Genomic DNA, 19,589 nt, shown 5'->3' on the forward strand with positions numbered 1-19,589 from the left:
TAGAAATATGTCTAATGCAAAACCGAAAGTATCCTGTCACCTACTGTTAAGAAATTTAAAAATGTTGAGTGCTCCATGTTTGTACATTTATGAACCGATTATTTTTGTATAAAGTAACCCCAAGTTATTCATAGACAATAACTTTTATAAATCAATACAGTACTAGGAACAAGGAGAATTTCATGCTTCCCACTAATAGATCAAAACTGTTTGCACAAACTCCATAATACATGGGCATGAAAATTTACAACACTCTAAAAATGAAACAAATCCTCAGCATGGAGATGGGGCAACTAAAGCAAAAACTATGACAACTGTTAGTACAGAAATGCTATTATTCCTTATAAGAATTTCTTAATGGTAATACGACAATCAGAGCAAGAAAGCAAGTGGCTGAAATGTTTTGTTAAATAAGCTTAGAAGTTTTATGTCTAATAAATGACGGTAATAATTATTCTCTCTTTTTACTGTAATACTGTTGTCAGGATACACATGGCATCTGTAAATTATAAATTAATAATTATTGTTTCTGTAATACACATAAATTGCAGTATTGATGAGTCCCTGTACATTAAATCTTGTGATTTAACTCTGTATGTTATGGCACAATAAAAATTACTCACAGAAGAAAGAGGGTTCACTATAAGTGGATGGATGCAGTCAGGGAAGTCAAACTATAAAATGATGAAGTTAAGACATTCTCTGTAAAAAGCATAAAAGGCTAGGCCAAATCTAAAAGCAGGAAAACAAGGGCAATCTTCACACAGGGGAGTGGTCATCAGGTCCCAGACCGAGAAAACATGAAGGGAGGCCTCAACCACAAACCACTCTGCCCCTGCTCCTGGAGTAAAGCAAAGCCTAGTACCTGGAAATAACCACTTTCACAGAGGAAACTGAGGACCAGTTCAATTATCCATGAATTATCTGCTAATATTAAAATTAAGGGAGACTATACATAGCACAAAGGTCCAAAAGAAGGTGACATTCCACCAATATGTGGGATACTGTTAATCTTGCTCCGCAACCATATTGTGGGGGTGGTTCGCTGCACAGGAGAAAACAATGGGCGAGCCTGGTATGACCTATGTGTAGATGACATAAAGCAGTGGACTCCTTCTGAGAGGGGCAGAAGGAAGAACACCAAAACACAGTGATCTCCTTGATTGTGCAGAGTTTATTACTGAGAGCAATAGTGCATGAGATGTCATTCCACTTTTGAGAAAAAAGAGATTTGACATAGATCTGCATACCCGCAGCTGGAGTTATGAAAGGGAATGGAGGGAGAGTATCAGCTTCTCTATCCAAACAGTCAGTCATTTCATTCCCTGGGATGCCCACATGACTTGGTACCCAGAGAAAGAAAACTGAGCATGGCCAAGGGAAGAGAGAAGGTCACAGGTAGCAGAGACCAAAGGATTACAAGAGTAGCAGGCTCCTTATTGAGTCGGTACATATTAAAACACTGTGGTGGGAGGCCTGAGTAACAAAATGAAGGGTCCTGTCAATTGGCTAGCAGATCTGCTGTAAACACACTTCATGATTCTAGCAATAAATGGTGTTGTAAGCCAGTAGGAGATGTGAAAGCATATCTCACTGTATCTTTCATCTTAGAACTGTATCTATCATCTTAGAACCATCAGTGTAGAAGGTGACAGCACCCTGGACATATTTCAGGGAGTGGAGATGTAGAACCTGACAGAGGGAGGTGAGATTATTCCAACCAGCAATACCACCTGTGGGTGGTGATCAGGAGGGAGACGTTCCTCACTTGCAAAGAGGACAGGTACATGGGATTGTCAGGGAAACTGCTAATGGTGATTGCATTAGAAACTAGGAGTTGGATTCATCATATTTATAGCCAGGGAATCCCCTCTTCTGTGAGGACACTGTCAACAGGAGTGGTGTGAAAGACACCAATAGCCAGTATTGATGAGTACCTGTACATTAAATCTTGTGATTTAACTCTGTATGTTATGGCACAATAAAAATTACTCACAGAAGAAAGAGGGTTCACTATAAGTGGATGGATGCAGTCAGGGGAGTCAAACTATAAAATGATGAAGTTAAGACATTCTCTGTAAAAAGCATAAAAGGCTAGGCCAAATCTAAAAACAGGAAAACAAGGGCAATATTCACACAGGGGAGTGGTCATCACAGGATCAAGTACTTTCAGAGTGGATGGAGCCACTGAGCCAAAAACCTTACTTCCATAATCTAGTCTGGACAATACCAGAGCACACGGTAAAGATGGAGAAGAGTAGCATGGTCTGCAACCCAAGATGTGTGGGCCAGAAGTTGGAGAACATTAAGCTTCCACATGCATGTAGTCTTCAGGTAGTGAATGTGGGTCAGCCACATCAGCTTTTTATCAAAAATAAGGCCCAAGAAATGGGACCATGCTACAACATCAAGGAGCTGGTTGCCTAAATAAAGTTCTGGATTGGGATGTACTGTGGATCGACGATAAAAATGCATAACACATGCTTTGGGGGGAGAAAACTGGAGCCATGGGAGATGGCCCAAGCAAAGGTCTGTCAGATGGTGCCTTGGAACTGGTGCTCAGCAATGCTACTGAATGCGAGCTGCATCAGATGCAAAAATCATAGACATACAACATCGGACTAACCTGAGGGCCAACATAGGGTGGAGAACATTAAGCTTCCACATGCATGTAGTCTTCGGGTAGTGAATGTGGGGCAGCCACATCAGCTTTTTATCAAAAATAAGGCCCAAGAAATGGGACCATGCTACAACATGGAGGAGCTGGTTGCCTAAATAAAGTTCTGGATTGGCTATGACGAAGAGTGTGACATTTAATACAGAACCCTGTTGGATACCATTCTCATGAATCCGAGAGGTGCTAAGGCAAGTGCCAGCCTGAACCCTGATGAGCCGGTGGGATAAAAACTCATGAATAAAAATTAGAAGGGGGTCATAAAAGCCCCAGGTGTGGATGGTAACTAAAATATTATGGCATGAACCCATGTCGTATGCCTTATGTAGGTTAAAGATGACCGCAACAAGGTGCAGACGCTTAGTAAAAGCCTATTGGATTGCAGTTTCCAATACGAGCAAATGGTCAGTTGGAGATCATCCTTCCCTGAAGTCACAAAAAGCCCCAAGATTCGAGTACCCAACATAATTGGAAGCTAACCATCCTCTCAAGCAGTATACAAAGTATGCCCATCAGGCTAATTGGATGGTAGCTGATGAGAGACATTTGGCTCTGCACAGGATTAAGAATGCGGATAACTACACTGTCTCACCACTGTGAGGGGAAGGCACCTGGAAGCCAAATGCGGCTGAAGACCCTGAGTAACGTCCAAGAGTTGGATCATCTGGTTGTGGATGGAACCTGGGCCTGGCGCCATGTCATGTGAAGAGGTAAGAGCCTGCAAGAATTCCCATTCAGTGAAGTTGTCATTATAGGGTTCAACTCGGTGAAGGTTGAAACAGGGGATGGGGGTCTGTTAAACTCTGTGTTTCTGCCAGGGAAAGGTAGCAGGATAGGTAGAGGACGCCAATGCTGTCGCAAAATGTGTCATGATGTGTTTAGCAGTGCCAGAAGCATGAAGAATAGTGGCAGAGATGCCCTGCATGACTGCATAAATCCAGTTCAAGAGAGAGCTGTTGAAGTGCACAGTAGACATAGATGAAGGCCAATTGGCGCTGTGGAATGCCTAATGTGGGGGCCTGTCTGCCTAGTGGCGGCAGGGGAGTGACAGAATCAGTGGAAAGTGGTCACTGTCACAAAGCTGATCATGGGTTGGCCAATGTAGGCAAGTCATGAGGGTAGGGGAGGAGATTGTGAGATTGATAGCAATAAAGGTGCCAAGAATGGCTTTGAAGTGGGTAGGGGAACCATCATTGAGGAGACACAAATCAAAGTCAGTAGCAAATTGGTCAATAGAAAAATCCTATCTGATGAAGTGGCACTGTCCCGGAGCCGGCATGGTTCCAACAGAATGCCCAATATCATGAAATGTTGGAGTGTGGTGATCACAAAGGTGCATTTCCTGAAGAGCGAGACAGAATGAAGAGTGGGAGGAAACAAGGCGTTGTATTTTCAGGAGTTGATGATAATATACTGGATTATCATGTGGTGAGAGTCCAGGTGAGACATAAAGAAGCCAAGGGGAGGTCATGTTACTTTTATGGTGGTCATCACCAACAAGGATGGGGTGATATCCATAAAGCTGGGTCTAATTCAAGATGAGGTGGAGGGGGAACCTGGGTAAGCCTCATCCTTTGACTTGTGCCGCTTCTTCTTCTCCCTTGAAAGGAGGGAGAAGGAGTTATCAGTGAGGGAATAGGTGGCAATGATGTTGGGGTCAGACAGCTGGGACCCTTGGAGTGCCGGACTCCCTTCTGGCCCAAAGGTGCAAGCTTCCTGTCCTGAGAATGCCAGGGAGGGGTGTTCCAAGATGGAGCCCTATCCCTAGCAGAAGCCAGAGAAGAGGACATCTTCCCTGGACTAGGAGGAGGAGGAGGAGGAGGAGGACGATGAGGAGGAGCAGCAGTTCCTGGAGGGGAAGCGACGGGAGCCACAGATGGTGAGGAAAAGGAAGGGTGACAGGATGGGGGTAAGGGAGAGGGATGAGGAGGGGAAGATGTAGCTAAGGCAAAGGTAGAGGAGAGATTTACAGGGTGATGTCTGTCAAACTTCTTCTTGGCCTCAAAGTAGCTGATATGGACAAGGATCTTTATTTCCTGAATTCTTTTTTCCTTCATGTACACTGGACACTCCGGTGACTGGGCAGAATACAGACCAGAGCAGTTTACACAGTTGAGTGGTAATGTGCAAGGGCTCCCCATATGATGAGTGCAGCCACAGTCACCACAGATGGAAATGGCACTGCATGTAGCCAAACTTGAGGTAATGGGAGCAATGAATGGGATGTGGAATGTACAGTTCCACGTTGCATCTGTACATCATAACTTTGATCTTCTCGGGCAGGGTATCCCCCTAAAATGCGATAATGAAAGTTCTGATGTCTACATGATGGCCCTTGGCACCTATCCGGAAATGCCAGATGAAATGAACACCTTGTCATTCCAGATTAGCCGTCAGTTCATCATCGAACTTGAGGAGAATATCCCTAATGAAAATTACATCCTGTGTCATATTGAGTGGCTTGTGAGGTGAAGAGTGATAGTCACAAGGATGTCTCCTGAATGGTAGCAGGCACAGAGGGAGGCTGACTGACTGGCAGAAGTTGTCTTTGCAAGGAGAGAGCCAGATCTCATCTTGCTTAATGACTCAACTTGTCTGAAATTGTCCTCAATATGTTCCCCAAAGAAAAGGGGTTTGGTGACAGTAAACGTCTCGCTGTTAGTCCTGATACAGACCAGGAACTGTGGAAAGTGTTTCGCCCCAAGCCAGCAGGCCAGGCCCTCCTCCTCCCAGGGTGCATCCAAGAAGGGTAAGACCGGGAGGGCAGAAACAGGATGTGAGACAGAACTATGTTGAGAAAGAGACGCAGCCGCAGTGGAGCGGCCAGAGAGTTTAACGCATTTCATGTGCCAAACATCTGCTCTGGTACCATCCACTCCGAACAGGAACTCGCCTTGTGGGCGCCACCCAGCCACAGCAATGGCCACAGGCAGGATGGTCATTGCCAGGAATCCAATGCCCCAAAAAGATGGGCAACCACTCCTTGTCTTGCACAAAGTGTTGACAGCACAGGTACCAGCAGTGTGATCCCTATGCTGTCAGGGGGCTGAGCCAGATGGGTATATAACAGCCCCACCACATGGAATGGCTGCTGAGCTGGTGACCTAGCAAGGAGGTGAAAGGGCTTTGGTGGGGAGGTTGGGGAAGAGGGAAAAGGGAGAGGAGGAGGAGGGGGAGAGGAACCTATGATGAAGATGCTAAGAAGGGAGTTCTTCCTCATCTGGCTCACACTACAGATTTCCAGTTTGGAGATGGAGGTCAAACTCTTGAGGGGGACCAAAAAAGGAAGGCCAAAAAGGAGGAGGAAAAGCAACCAACCAAAACTGCAAGATGAAGGAAAGTCATGAGCATAGCAAGGCCGACATAAAGAAGAACACAAAGAGAAGGAAAGGAAGGGGCAAAGGGAAGGGAAGAATGACAGGGAAGGAGAAGGTAGAGAAAGGTAAAGCAGCCCAGAAAAAAATAAAGGCTGCAGCAGCTCAGGGGCTCTTGCACGCCACACACGTACGCACAAAAGAGCTGTGGGCTCCCTGGGGGGACAAATTTTGAGTTCTCAAGGGTAAGTAAAGTCGTAGGTTGACAAACAAAATGTAAGGATATCTGTATTTCTAAACATGTGAGCAAAAATCTTAAATGCTAACATCAGCATCTTTTTCAATGAACTGTTTCTAGATGGAGAAAGCGAACCAAATGGTATATTTGTTTCATTAAGACCACTGCTGTTGTTTTCTTTCAATAAAACGAAACATATCTGGTGACAAAAATACGCATGTATTTGGAGTTGCAAGACAGAGTTAAAATATCGTCACTGGATAACCTCAAAAAAAAAGTATACCTCTTGAAAAAAGTGTGTAAGGCAGAGAAGAGTTGTGTAAACCAACACTACAGTGACTGCCGATAAAATGTTGGTTCTACTATGTTTGCCAGCCGAGGTGGCCCAGCGGTTCTAGGTGCTTCAGTCTGGAACCGCGCGACTGCTACAGTCGCAGGTTCGAATCCTGCCTCGGGCATGGATGTGTGTGATGTCCGTAGGTTAGTTAGGTTTAAGTAGTTCTAAGTTATAGGGGATTGATGACCTCAGATGTTAAGTCCCATAGTGCTCAGAGCCATTTGAACCATTTTTTCTAGTATGGTTGTTATTGTCACCAATTACCCACTGTGTTAAGTTTACTATTTTACAGGTACTGTGCCTGAAAATACATGAGTACATAGCGTAGAAATTGCTGATGACCCCACAATTTTCCTCCTATCATCCATACTACTGGTTATCATAACTCTTGTTATAAATTGTATAAGGGCGAGAGAAATTACATGAAATGACAATTGACTTCAGTATAGCTGTCAAATAAATGTCGTGTGAACATTTAAATTTAAATGTCTGCTTAATACTATGGCATGTCACTCTGTTTACAAGCTAAAACCTTTAATAATGCATGTATTTGCTTCATAAATAACTCAATCATCCGAGGGAGTCCAGGGTACCGTAGTTGGTATGGGATTCTCAAATTCTACAGCACAAATTTCAAAATGGTAATCACTAAAAAATCGGAGGATGTGTTTTGTATAAGTTATTAATATAAATGGCAATACCTGTGTCCACTTCACTTCTCAGAGTAGTTCATAGTATCCGAATAGCTGTATATTCTTATGTACAGTTTTTACTCAATGTGGGCAAAGCTAAAAGTAACAAAACTGCACAACCACACTTAATAACTAGAGAAGTGAGTTGCAGCCATAATGTCAAGCTTCGCTGCCAACCAGCCAGGCACCCACATTGCAAACACGAATTGCATGTGATCCATCAGATTGCCTGGGACTTCCATGCGATCATGATCAGATACTGATTGCTGTCATATGCCTACACATGTGAGATCTACGAAGCGATTGGTCACCCATGCAACCGACCGCTGCAATCCATCACTTGTGTGTGTGGCCCTTCAAAATCGACACACACTTTGTATCCTTGTCTGTAACTGCTTTTTCTCTTGTTCAGAGTCGTGTAAGTTCGCCGTTCTGTCACTCTGTGTAACTCTAGAATAATAATAATCATATTTAAGTATATATATGTTGTCATCTCATCGTGAAAGTCCCTTAATCATTACTAATAATATGTGAATGTCAGTTTAATATTTCAGTGACTTAATCAAGTTGGGAAGCAATTAGTTTGGTGATGTGTTTATTACCGTACGTGCTATCAGTGCGGCTTTATATGCGAATTTCCATCTTTTTAATTCGAACCAACAGTCAAAAGTGCTTTAAATGTGAAGTCCGATTATTCTTGCTGTCCAATCCAACTCATTCGTCGTATTGTACTATGTGTTATCACGGTCCACGATCTCCAAACTTATCTGCTCTCCCTCAAAGATATCTTTGCCTGAATTCACATCAAAATATACCGGTAGTCTTAAAGGTAAAAGCGCAGCTACTGGTCCAGTGTGAGTTTTACTTATCTCTAACACAAATTTCAATTCACACATGACGGTTTTCCGCTACTACTGCGGCCTCTGTGATGTATCCTGTCTCAAGAACAATTAGTTTTCAGAGATACAATGCAATCTCATACTCTCTTTCTTAATAAATTTTGATGGATACATTACACCCATCATATTGCAGTGAACCTTATAATGGCACTAAGTGGGTGGCCTACATAGCAGAGATGCAGGACCCACTCCAACAGACGATAACCCGAAGGTTTCACACGTCCACCAGACCAGCAGATGGCAGCACGGTCGCCACCAAAGGCCACTGACCCCCTGGACCAACTTGCCTGAGCAGGATCACATGGCCGCAGATAGATCTCGCTGTATACTGTCGCCTGCATGGTGTTTAGGCCGCACTTGGGCTGTGTCAGATTACATCAGTCCTTTGAGTTCTCTGGGCCGTGAGCTGACTGGAATAGCGGTTCATGAATCATAGTTCTCATTAAGGAATCATCAGGATCTTCGACGCCATACTCTAGGCAGCGACCTCTGACATGTGAAGCAGCCAGCTTTGTCATGAAGTGGCCCCTGCACCGGGGATATGTGTGGACTTCGATATTGATAATTGTAATGCCTGGTGTTATCAACTTTTCAATCTAACATGAATCCAGAAAATATCTTTTACTTTTCTTGGGACCTTTCACCCAACAGACAGTTATTGTGTAACTCAAGTCTCCAACTAAACTTATGTATTTAATGTCCTGTACAAACTTATTCCACAGAGGAGAATCAGTTTCTTTGTTTCGTTATTAATAAACTTGCTCAGCAGTGTTTAACTGCACTGTGTTCAGTACCGCAGCATATATCAAAACCAGAGCAAATATGAGAGAATATACACCAGTTACAACCTAGTTGGCAATCACATTTCAGTTTTCTACTGATGATTCTTACAGAAGTCTGCATTAGGCCCTACTTCTTTAAAGTTTACTATTCGTCAACCAGAATGGTACCAGAAATATGCAACGCTTTGGTATAAGGATTCAAATATTTCATTAAGAAACTTTTGAAATAAGAGTACACTTTTGATTTTTATTTTATTTTTTGTTCAGCAGCACACACCACTGTTCACACTATCAATTCCTGGTTCAACTATTATATGAAACACATGGCATCAAACGCAAGCTACATGCCTTTCCATTCTTCCTATGCAACTTTTCTGTCCTGCATTTGACATAGGTTCAAAGATTTCAAAATGCTTCATCGAGCGATTCTGAACATTCAGCAGTAACCTGCCAACTTGCTTTTCCTGACTGTGATCTTTGTACTCTTTACTTTCGATGTCCCATAGCTCTGCTCGAAGATGAATCACTTTCAAAGAATTTGCAGTCCTTTAATTTGTCCACTTCTCCAATACTGTAAAATACGGCCGATCTAAATGCACCTTCAAGGTACTTCATTACTTTTATTTCTTTATTTAGCGCCAATTTTATGACATTCATGATGCTGGACTCGTCAAAGTACAAAACAGAATGAAACGTATTTATATCACATACAAAATAAAGTCACATATAATTAGTAAGTAATATTTCATCAAGGCTGGGTGCTTCTTATCAGCACATCTTCATGACTGTAGCAACATAAAAAGTATTCCACATAATGAGGGGTAAGAATATAATCATTTTGTACATACATATAGAGAAAATAGACATATTGCTGAACAGTTACTTAAACATCTTGGTCGATTTTATTGAAGTATAAAATATTATAGTTAAATAGGCATAATAACATGTTCAATTTCATATCCACATAAAAGATACGTACATAATTAGACACATGAGTACATTAGTGAAAGGAGTTTTGTTTTACCTAGGAATACTTTGATAATTAGGAATTTTTGCTTAGAAAGGTTATGAGGCAGAAGTTACGGATTTTAGCAATATTCCAGATATTCATTAAGAGTGCAGAAGCTGTTGTTTATTACTAGAGTTTTTAGTTCTTTTATAAATTATTAATGTTTGGTATTTTTTGATGTTATCTGGGAATGCACTGTAGAGGATTTTTGGTGTGTGAAATGCACTGCCCTGATATTTTGTTTTTTGTGTACGACCACCTGATAACAATCCCTATTTCTTGTCTGATAATTGTGAATCCCACTGTTCAACGCTGAAAACTCTCTATGGCACTTAGGCCTAATGTAATCTGTACTTTCAAATTTAAATATAGGTGGTAAGGTGATGATTTTTAACGCCTCAAAAATACCTCTACATGATTCTCTGTAAGCAACATGCTTCATCAATATAATAGCTGTCTTTTGAAGTTTAAAAGTCTGCTTTGCAAAAGAGGTATTCCTCCAGAATAATATTTCATACCTTAGCAAACTATGCATCCAGGTGTAATATCCAATTAACACGATTTCAGAATTGCAACAATCTTTCAGCATTCTTAATATTTAACAGAACTTGCTTAATTTTTTGTTAAGCATTTCTACATGGTCTTTCTGATCTTAGATGTTAATCCACCCATAATTCTAAAAATTTTATGTGACTCTTCTGCTAGATTTGGCTCTTCCATAAGGTACACTTAAAATTGCTCCTATTTCTGTTTCTTATACAGTTTAAGTTAATGCATACAGTTTTCTTGTCATTAATAATTAGCAGTTATCTTTAAGCCATTCTTCCTTTGCTTCTACTGTTTTGTTGGTTGGACCATCAGTGAGATAGCTCCTCGAGTTCCTGCTGCTGATAAGGCAAGTACATCGTTTCTTTGTTATACATTTTTAGGAACTTCCAACAGGAGCTACTTATTTTCAGTTGTCTGTGTAGTAACTAGTTTATTTTTGTAATTTCTTGCGAGTTTGAGTGCTTATTGGGCACAACATTTTATTTTAATTACAGTGTATGTATAGTACCGCCATTGTTATCGACCCTCTTATCAGGCTTTTGTTTGTTTTGGTTAGTGTAGCTCAGTGTCAGTTAGACCATCAGAGAGAGAGAAGCTTGAGTTCCTGCTGCTAATAAGCTGAGTATACCATTCATTTGTTACATATTTTTATGAGCTTTAAACTGGAGTGATTTCAGTAAGGGGTAGGAACTGTGATTGCTGTGTACAGATGCAAGCTGAGATGGTGACCCTGCACTCATAGCTCCAGGCAGTGTTGGCTTCTATCACACAGCTTGAGGCTCCTGCCAAGGGACATCACTGTGGGGGGTTGGAAGCGGGGATGTGAGGGACGATGAGCATGCCCCACATGTCCCCTGACTGGTCCACTGCTGTAGTTGCCCCGGGTACTGACTGCACTGAGGATGACCCCTCATCCATGGTCGAGTGGGAGGTCATTCCAAACTCTGGCATGCAGTGAAGGGCTTTCCGAGGAGCCGATTGTAGGGCCTCCCCAGTTTGTTTGACGAACAGGTTTTGGGCGTTATCTGTGGCTGATGAAGCCTTTAAGCCAGATGCAGTTGTCCACCCTATTCAAGAGGAAGCTTTTCGGCCTACTAGGTCTGAGCATTCACAGAGGGTGAGTTTGCTGGTAGATGGGAGCTCCAACATTAGGCGGATAATGGGGCCCCTTAGGAACATGGCTGCCAAGGGGTGGGGGGGTGGGGGGTGGGGGAGAAGAAAGCGAGTGTGCACTCTGTGTGCATACCGGGAGGAGTCCATCCGGATGTGGAATGGGTGCTTCCGGATGCCATGAAGAGTACAGGGTGCAGCCAACTGCAGGTGGTGGCTCACGTTGGTGTTAACGACGTGTGTCGCGTTGGATTGGAGGAGATTCATTCTGGTTTTGGGCAGCTAGTGGAAATGATAGACACTGCCAGTCTTGCTTGCGAGATTAAGGCAGAGCTCACCATCTGCAGCATCGTCGATAGAACCGACTGAGGACCTTTGGTGCAGAGCCGAGTGGAGTGTCTTAATCAGAGGCTCAGGCGGTTCTGTGACCATGTAGGCTGCAGATTCCTTGACTTGCACCATTGGGGGGGGGGGGGGGGGGTTTCTGGGTTCTACTTAATAGTTCAGGAGTCCACTACACGCAGGCAGCGGCTACACGCGTGCAAGGGACGGTGTGGAAGGAACTGGGCGGTTTTTGAGTGTCTCAGGAAACCGCACAAAGGGCGTCCGTCTAAAAGGAGGCAGGTAAAACACAGTAAGGTAGTTGTAGCAACAATCGGTACTGTAATTGTAAATTATCGTAGCTGTGTAGGGAAAGAACCAGAGCTCCAAGTCCTAACAGAAAGCACACTGAAGCTCAAATAGTTACAGGTATAGAAATATGGCTAAAGCTGGAAATAAGTTCAGCCGAAGCTTTTTTCAAACGAGCTAACATTGTTCAGAAAGGATAGATTAAATACACTTGGTGGTGGGGTATTCATTGTTGTCTGAAGTAGTTTACCATATAGTGAAATTGAAGTATATAGTTCCAGCGAAATAGTATGGGTAGAGGTTATACTTGACAATCGGACTAAATTATTAATTGGATCGTTTTACCGACTTCTCGACTCAGAAGATACAGCTGAGGAACAGTTCAAAGAAAAATTGAGGCTCATTTCAAATAGGTACTCCACTCATACAATTATAGTCTGTGGTGACTTCAATCTACCCTCGATATGCTGGAAAAATTGTGCGTTTACAGCCGGCGGCAGGCATAAAACGTCATCCGAAATTGTACTGAATGCTTTCTCATAATTATTTCCAACAATTAGTTCATGAGCCCATTCGAAGCGTAAATGGTTACGAAAGCATGCTTGACCTCTTCAGCAACAAATAACCCTGGACAAATAGGCAGTACAGTGACGGATACAGGGATTAGCTACCACAAGGCAGTTGCTGCTAGGCTGAATATCGTAACACCCATAACCATCAAAAAGAAATGTGAAGTACATCTATTTAAAAAACTAATAAAAATGCTCTTAACGCATTTTTAAGAGACAGTTTCCATTCTTTCCGATCTCATCATGAAATCGTAGAAAAGCTGTGGAATGGTTTCAAAGGAATAGTATCGACGGCAATATTGAGAGACGTATACCACATAAATCAATAAGCGGTGTTACTGATCCCGCAAACGGGTCAGATCGCTGTTGCAGAAGCAACGAAAAAACCACGCTAAACTCAAAAGAACGCAAAATCCCCAAGATTGGCAACGTTTAGCAGAAGTTCGAAATATAGCGCGTGCTTCAGTGCGACATGCTTTTAATAATTTCCACAACGAAACCCTGTCTCGGAATCTGGCAGAAAACCTAAAGAGATTCTGTTCATAAATAAAGCACACGAGTGGCAAGACGCAATCGATACCTTACTGCGCGATAACAACGGTAAAGTCACTGACAACAGTGACACTAAAGCAGAGTTATTAAACACGGTTTTCCGAAACTCCTTCACCAAACAAGACGAAGTAAATATTCCTGAATTCCTATCAAGAACAACTGCCAAGATGAGAAACGCAGAAATAGATATCCTCAATGTAGGAAAGCAGCTTAAATCACTTAATAAAGGTAAGGCCTCCGGTCCAGATTGTATACCAGTCAGGTTCCTTTCAGAGTATACTGATACAATAGCTCCATATTATATACAACCGCTTGCTCATTGAAAGATCAGTACCTAAAGGCTGGAAAATTGCTCAAGTCACACCAGTACCCAGAAAGGGAAATAGGAGTAATCCGCTGAATTACCGGCCCATATCACTAAAACCAAATTGCAGTAGGTTTTTTGAAAAAAATTGTTGATTTGTGATAAATTCGTATGGGACCGAACCGCTGAGGTCATCGACCCCTAGGACAACGCACACGCCCATGCTCGAGGGAGGACTTGAACCTCCAATGGGGGAACTGTGAAAGAGGCTTCAGACCAGGTGGCGTAGCCGCCCGGCGGTTTTGCAATACCGGTATATACTGTGTTCAAACATTATGAATTACCTCGAAGAAAACGATTTATTGACACATAGTCAGCATAGATTCAGAAAATATCGTTCTTGTGAAACACAACTAGTTCTATATATTCATGAAGTAATGAGTGCTATCGACAGAGGATGTAAAATTGATTCCATATTTTAGATTTCCAGAAGGTCAAGCCACCGTTCCCCAAAAGCGTCTTCTAACCAAACTCCATGCCTATGGAATATCGCTTCAGTTGTGCAACTGGATTCGTGATTTTTTGTCAGAAACGTCACAGTTCGTAGTAATAGACGTAAAGTCATCGACTAAAACAGGAGTAATATCCGGCGTTCCCCAAGGAAGCGGTATAGGCCTCTATTGTTCCTGATCTATATTAACGACACAGGAGACAATCTGAGTAGCCGTCTTAGATTGTTTGCAGACGATGCTGTCATTTATTGTCTTGTAAAGTCATCAGATGACCAAACCGAATTGCAAACTGATTTAGATAAGATATCTGTATGGTGCGAAAAGTGGCAGTTGACCCTGAATAAAGAAAAGTATGAAGTTATTCACACGAGTACTAAAACAAATCCGTTAAATTTCGATTACGTGGTAAGTCACACAAATCTGAAGGATGTAAATTCAACTAACTACTTCGGGATTACAATTAGAAATAACTTAAATTGGAACGGTCGCATAGATAATGTTGTGGGTAGAGCAAACCAAAGACTGAGATTCATTGGCAGAACAGTTAAAGTGCAACAGGTGTACTGAAGAGACTGCTTACACCACGCTTGTCCGCCCTGTTCTGGAGTGTTGCTGTGCGGTGTTGGATCCGCGTTAGGTGGGACTGACAGGTTACATCGAAAAAGTTCAAAGAAGGGCAGCTCGTTTTGTATTATCGCGAAATAGGGGAGATAGTGACACAGACATGATACATGAATTGGAGTGGCAATCATTAAAACTGAAAGTTAACCCTGTGGGGGTGCTATAAAAAAGTGATTGAGAATGAAGCAAAATTTACTAGAGTTCCAACAACATTTATTTTCCCAAAACAAAGACAAACAAAAATTATGCCAAACAAGTTTTGATTGAGTCCTGTAAACAACTAACTGGTGGTTTAAGACCACAATGGACAAGGATCCTGGGTGGTAGAAGTGGGTCAAGTACTCTGGCCCTAAAAATATGGATAACGCAATCTGAACTGATCTGACGCTAAGCAGATTTTGATTGATTAAATCTACTGTGGTTTCACTACATAGGTGCAGATGAGAGCAAGCGGCGATTGAGATCTGTATGCCCTGACAAGGCCAGAGCAGCAGTACGTTACTCTGCTTACTTGGAGCAGCAATGTAGCTTGCAGCTGGCGAGATATTGTGCGACGGAGGGGAGACATGAGGCAGCACCTGTGAATCGATCGCGGCCACGAAAGAAATGCAAAAATCTCACAGTCTGGCGTTCAGGCAGACGGATCGCAATTTATTCTCTACCAGAGCTCTGAAGTTACGATAGATTTCAGTATGTGACACACCCGTTCACTGGTCGTACCAAGGACCAATTTGGCTCTTTTATACGACAGAGCGCACTAGGATACTAAACGTGAAGACTGGTAAACCAACAACGAATAAGTGTGTCCTTGGCAAACGAGTAGTCCGAGATATTTGAAGTCACAATGTCAGTATAGTAAGAACTTAAACACAGTTTAAACTACTCACAAGTGAAGTCAGCCTCAGGACAGGTCCCAACCACCAACCACGCACGACAGAGCATCGACCAGAAGTCCCCTCTTCCAGACCAAAGTCCAGCACGAGAGTGCCTCTTATCTCTTCAGAAAAAAAATCCGTTTTCCTTCAAAGTGTACGAACGACACCGCCTTCACGCCGTCTTGAGCCAATCACAGCGCTCTAGAGGCGCTAAATCTCCCCTCCTACACGACAGCACAAACTCATGTCGAACCAGCGCAAGAGTTACGAAACCTGCGTCTCTAGAAAAAAGGGAACCACCAATTAGTGGCTTTCTTAAGTTTTCTCAGAGGGGGAAGATGTTTCTCTCCAAAGTCGCGTCGCTTCCCACGGCAACAAGTAAACAGATACAGTCTTATAGATCTTTACCTAAATCAATTGTGCCTTGGAGCTTGTTAGTCCTAGCTATGAGGTGTAATAAAGATTCTATTTCTAAACGTTTCTCAGACGCCAGAGTTTCTTATACAACCGAGGTGGCCAATGGAAGTGGGTCACTGGCCATATTGCGGTATCGGAGACCACGAAAACTTGTCAATTTTTATTATGCGTGACTGTGCGCACAATGGACGGTTTACGACTCCACCGTGTAAATGCGTCCCTTCAGTCCGTTGCCCCCAGCTCAGACTTCGGCTGGCGGAAAAGCAGGTATAGCGGCGGTTATTTTCAGAAGTTGCGAATTGGCATATTGTCACAAGCTTTCGTAAGAATGAGACAGTATTGAGGATTTACTGATACCTCCATTGGGCAACAAATGTTAAATTCCTCTCGTTAAACCATTCCTTGCCTCTTTATAGCGGTACATTTTCAGAGGGCTCAAAACTAGTTGACTCTGTAATTTTATCATAACGAATGTAAATAAGCCTAAATGCTTTTATCTAAATTCCGTGGAAACAATGTCTGAGCCTTAGAAATCTACAGGGTAAATCAGGGTGATATGGTGAACAAAAGGTTTTGGCCTCGTAGAAGACAAGAAAATGTTTATTTAAACGAAATAAAAACACTCTCCTTTCGCAAAATACATAAGTAACACATTAACAGTACCACGTCCTCTTTAAGGCACTACAAAAGTTAAAAAATATACTTATTTTTATCAATTTCACCATTTCACCCATGTATATGGGTGAAATGGCGAATGCCCTTTGGGTGAAATGGTGAACTTATTTCCTCTGCTTTTTGGTACATACGTCACACATAGCTTCATATTTCGAACAGTCTTCATGCAGCCAACGTTGGCACTAATACATTTGATCCAAACCACAATCTTTTTAGTGCAACCGTACAGTTTACTGCACCCTACACAACAACAATCTTCATCTTCCGCGTCGTCATCATCGTCTTGCAATTGGATATCCAGCGACGAGTCGGATTCGGTGTCAGTGGTAGACGCTTTTCGTTTCTTAGGCTGCTTTTGTTTGATAATTTCTTTGGTAGTCTCTTTGACGGTTTTTCCTTTGGTTACGATTTCTCCTTTGGTCCTCTTTTTAGCATTTGCTCTACTCTTCACTGACTCATTTTGTCGTTTTCTGTTTCCCAGGTTGTCGATGTTTTCTGGAGAAGTCAAAACGTCAGCTAAAGCTCTGGACTTCTTCCTTGCAGGTGCAACTTTATCTAGGATAGGTATCGGTGAAACATGGTCCAAGAGTTTGCCAGGGGCTATTTGAGATTCTTCTGTTGCCACTGTCGAGGTCATATCTGTTGCTTCTGATGAAGACTGCATGTTTTCCTGTGGATTTTCCGCCCGTTGCGAACAGCCCAGTTGTGGTGAAGCTTGTATATGTTCAAATGCCTGATCGTTATCTACGTCTGTAGTTGCTTCTTCTGGGGGATTAGGTATCTTCTGCCAGTGCGAACAACTTGGTCGAGGTGAAGTAGGTCTGTTTTCATGACGTTCGTTGTTTTCCTGATGTTGATCTGAAGCTGATGTTGAAAATGCGTATTCAGGGATGACATCAGGATTAAACGGGTTGATTCCTGTGCTTCTGAACCCCGATATTGCTTCTCTGTCGTAGCTGCTTGTACCCATGCCTGTGTAAGCAGTCGTTTGAATGCTAGTCTGGAAATTTTTCTATTTGGATTCATTTTAATGTGCGAATTGCAAGCATTGTAATAATAGGATTTCAGAGCTTTAAAAAATGCTCTGTCTAGCAGCTGCAGATAGTGTGTGGTGTGGTTGGGTAGACAGAGCAAAATTATGTTTTTTTCTTCTGCAAACTCTAATGTATTCACGCTGCTGCAATGAGAGCTATGTCCATCCAAAATAAACACGACTGTTCCCTCAGGCTTTCTCGGTGCAAAATGGATCCCTAGCCACAGAAGAAAAATATCAGTTGTTACGTACTCCGACTTTTGTGACATGAAAATCGTGGAACCCGGCGGCATACCATTCCTTGTACTCCGCCTTTTCATTTTTTTCCCTTCAAAACACAAGCTGGGGGTAAAAACATGCCCTCTCCATTGCAGCAAGCGATTACAGATATGGTTTCACCCTTTTCACCGGATGTTATCGCTGGAACGCTCTTAGACGCCTTTGCTGCCAACACGTAACCTGGTCTATTATTCAGCTAAAGTCCGGACTCATCTACGTTGAATATATATACCGGCTTATCAAGGAGGTTATGCTCTACCGATATGTTCTGCAGCAAAGAAAAATAGTCTGAAACGTTTTTCGTACCGTACTTAAACCCCTTGACCGTGCTTGTGAAACTCCTTCCGATTTGCGGATTGAGAGTTCCGGATTTCTTTTGAAGAATAAATGTAGCCAGTCCATTCCAGCAATTTCCTTTTCTCGTTAAATTTGTGATGTTGGTTGTATTTCTTAGCTAGTTTATATGCCATGGTACGTAATTCTGTCCTTGTCGGTGCAAATCCAAAGTTTTGTAATTTTATGATATGTTTTACCAACTTTTTCTGACATTATTGTGCTAGTACAGGCGGCCCACCCAAAGGTTTTTTCGTAAGGCACACGTTTGCTAATCGTCTCTTCAGCGTTGACCATGGAACGTGAAACTCCTTTGAGGCTTTATTCAGGCTCATTCCATTTTGCACCGCTTTTACGGCATCGTTAAGTTACTCCTCTGTCCAATCAGCACGGCTGGATCCTTTTTGTCTTTTGTAAAATGTAGGCATCTTTGGCTGGAACAATGGCGATAGTTAGAACATTTACTTTTTTAATCACTGACAAACCGAACTTCACTCGCAAAAAATATATAAAAACTAATTTTTAAATTAACGATTGTGTTGAGACGTCGGATAAAACAGAATATAACACTCGCATGAGATAGGAAACGCTAACATTTCATGACTTCTCAAAAACCCTGGTTGGGATGTACCTAAATAAAAGCTTTACCCTTTACACATAAGAAAAGTCCTTCACTGTATCACCCCTGGCCGAGTTCACCGTTTCTCCCATTTACTATGCGTGAAACGGTGAATAGCATGGCAAGAAATTCGAAACACTAGACGCAACGATTTCTAGGTTATGTAGTACATAAGCAGTATAAGAAGGCAGAATATATCAAAAAATATCCCGCGGACGACGCTACCTGAAGTAACATCTACAAATGCATGCAGCATATAAAAATTATTTAGCATCGAAAACAGTTCATCTTATATCCCCCTTTCAAGATGGTGTCCATTCCGTTCAACTGCCCTTCCACGTCCTTTGCTGTCTCTGACAGAATTACGATGTCATCGGCAAACCTCAAAGTTTTTATTTCTTCTCCATTGATTTTAATTCATGCTCCAAATTTTCCTTTTGTTTCCTTTACTGTTTGCTGTTTATACAGATTGAATAACGTTGGGGATAGGCTACAACCTGTCTTACTCTCTTTTCAACCACTGCTTCCCTTACATGCGCCTCGACTCTTATAATTACCATGTGGTT

This window comes from Schistocerca piceifrons, chromosome 6 (genome assembly GCF_021461385.2).
Source record: "Schistocerca piceifrons isolate TAMUIC-IGC-003096 chromosome 6, iqSchPice1.1, whole genome shotgun sequence".
Lineage (NCBI taxonomy): Eukaryota > Metazoa > Arthropoda > Insecta > Orthoptera > Acrididae > Schistocerca > Schistocerca piceifrons.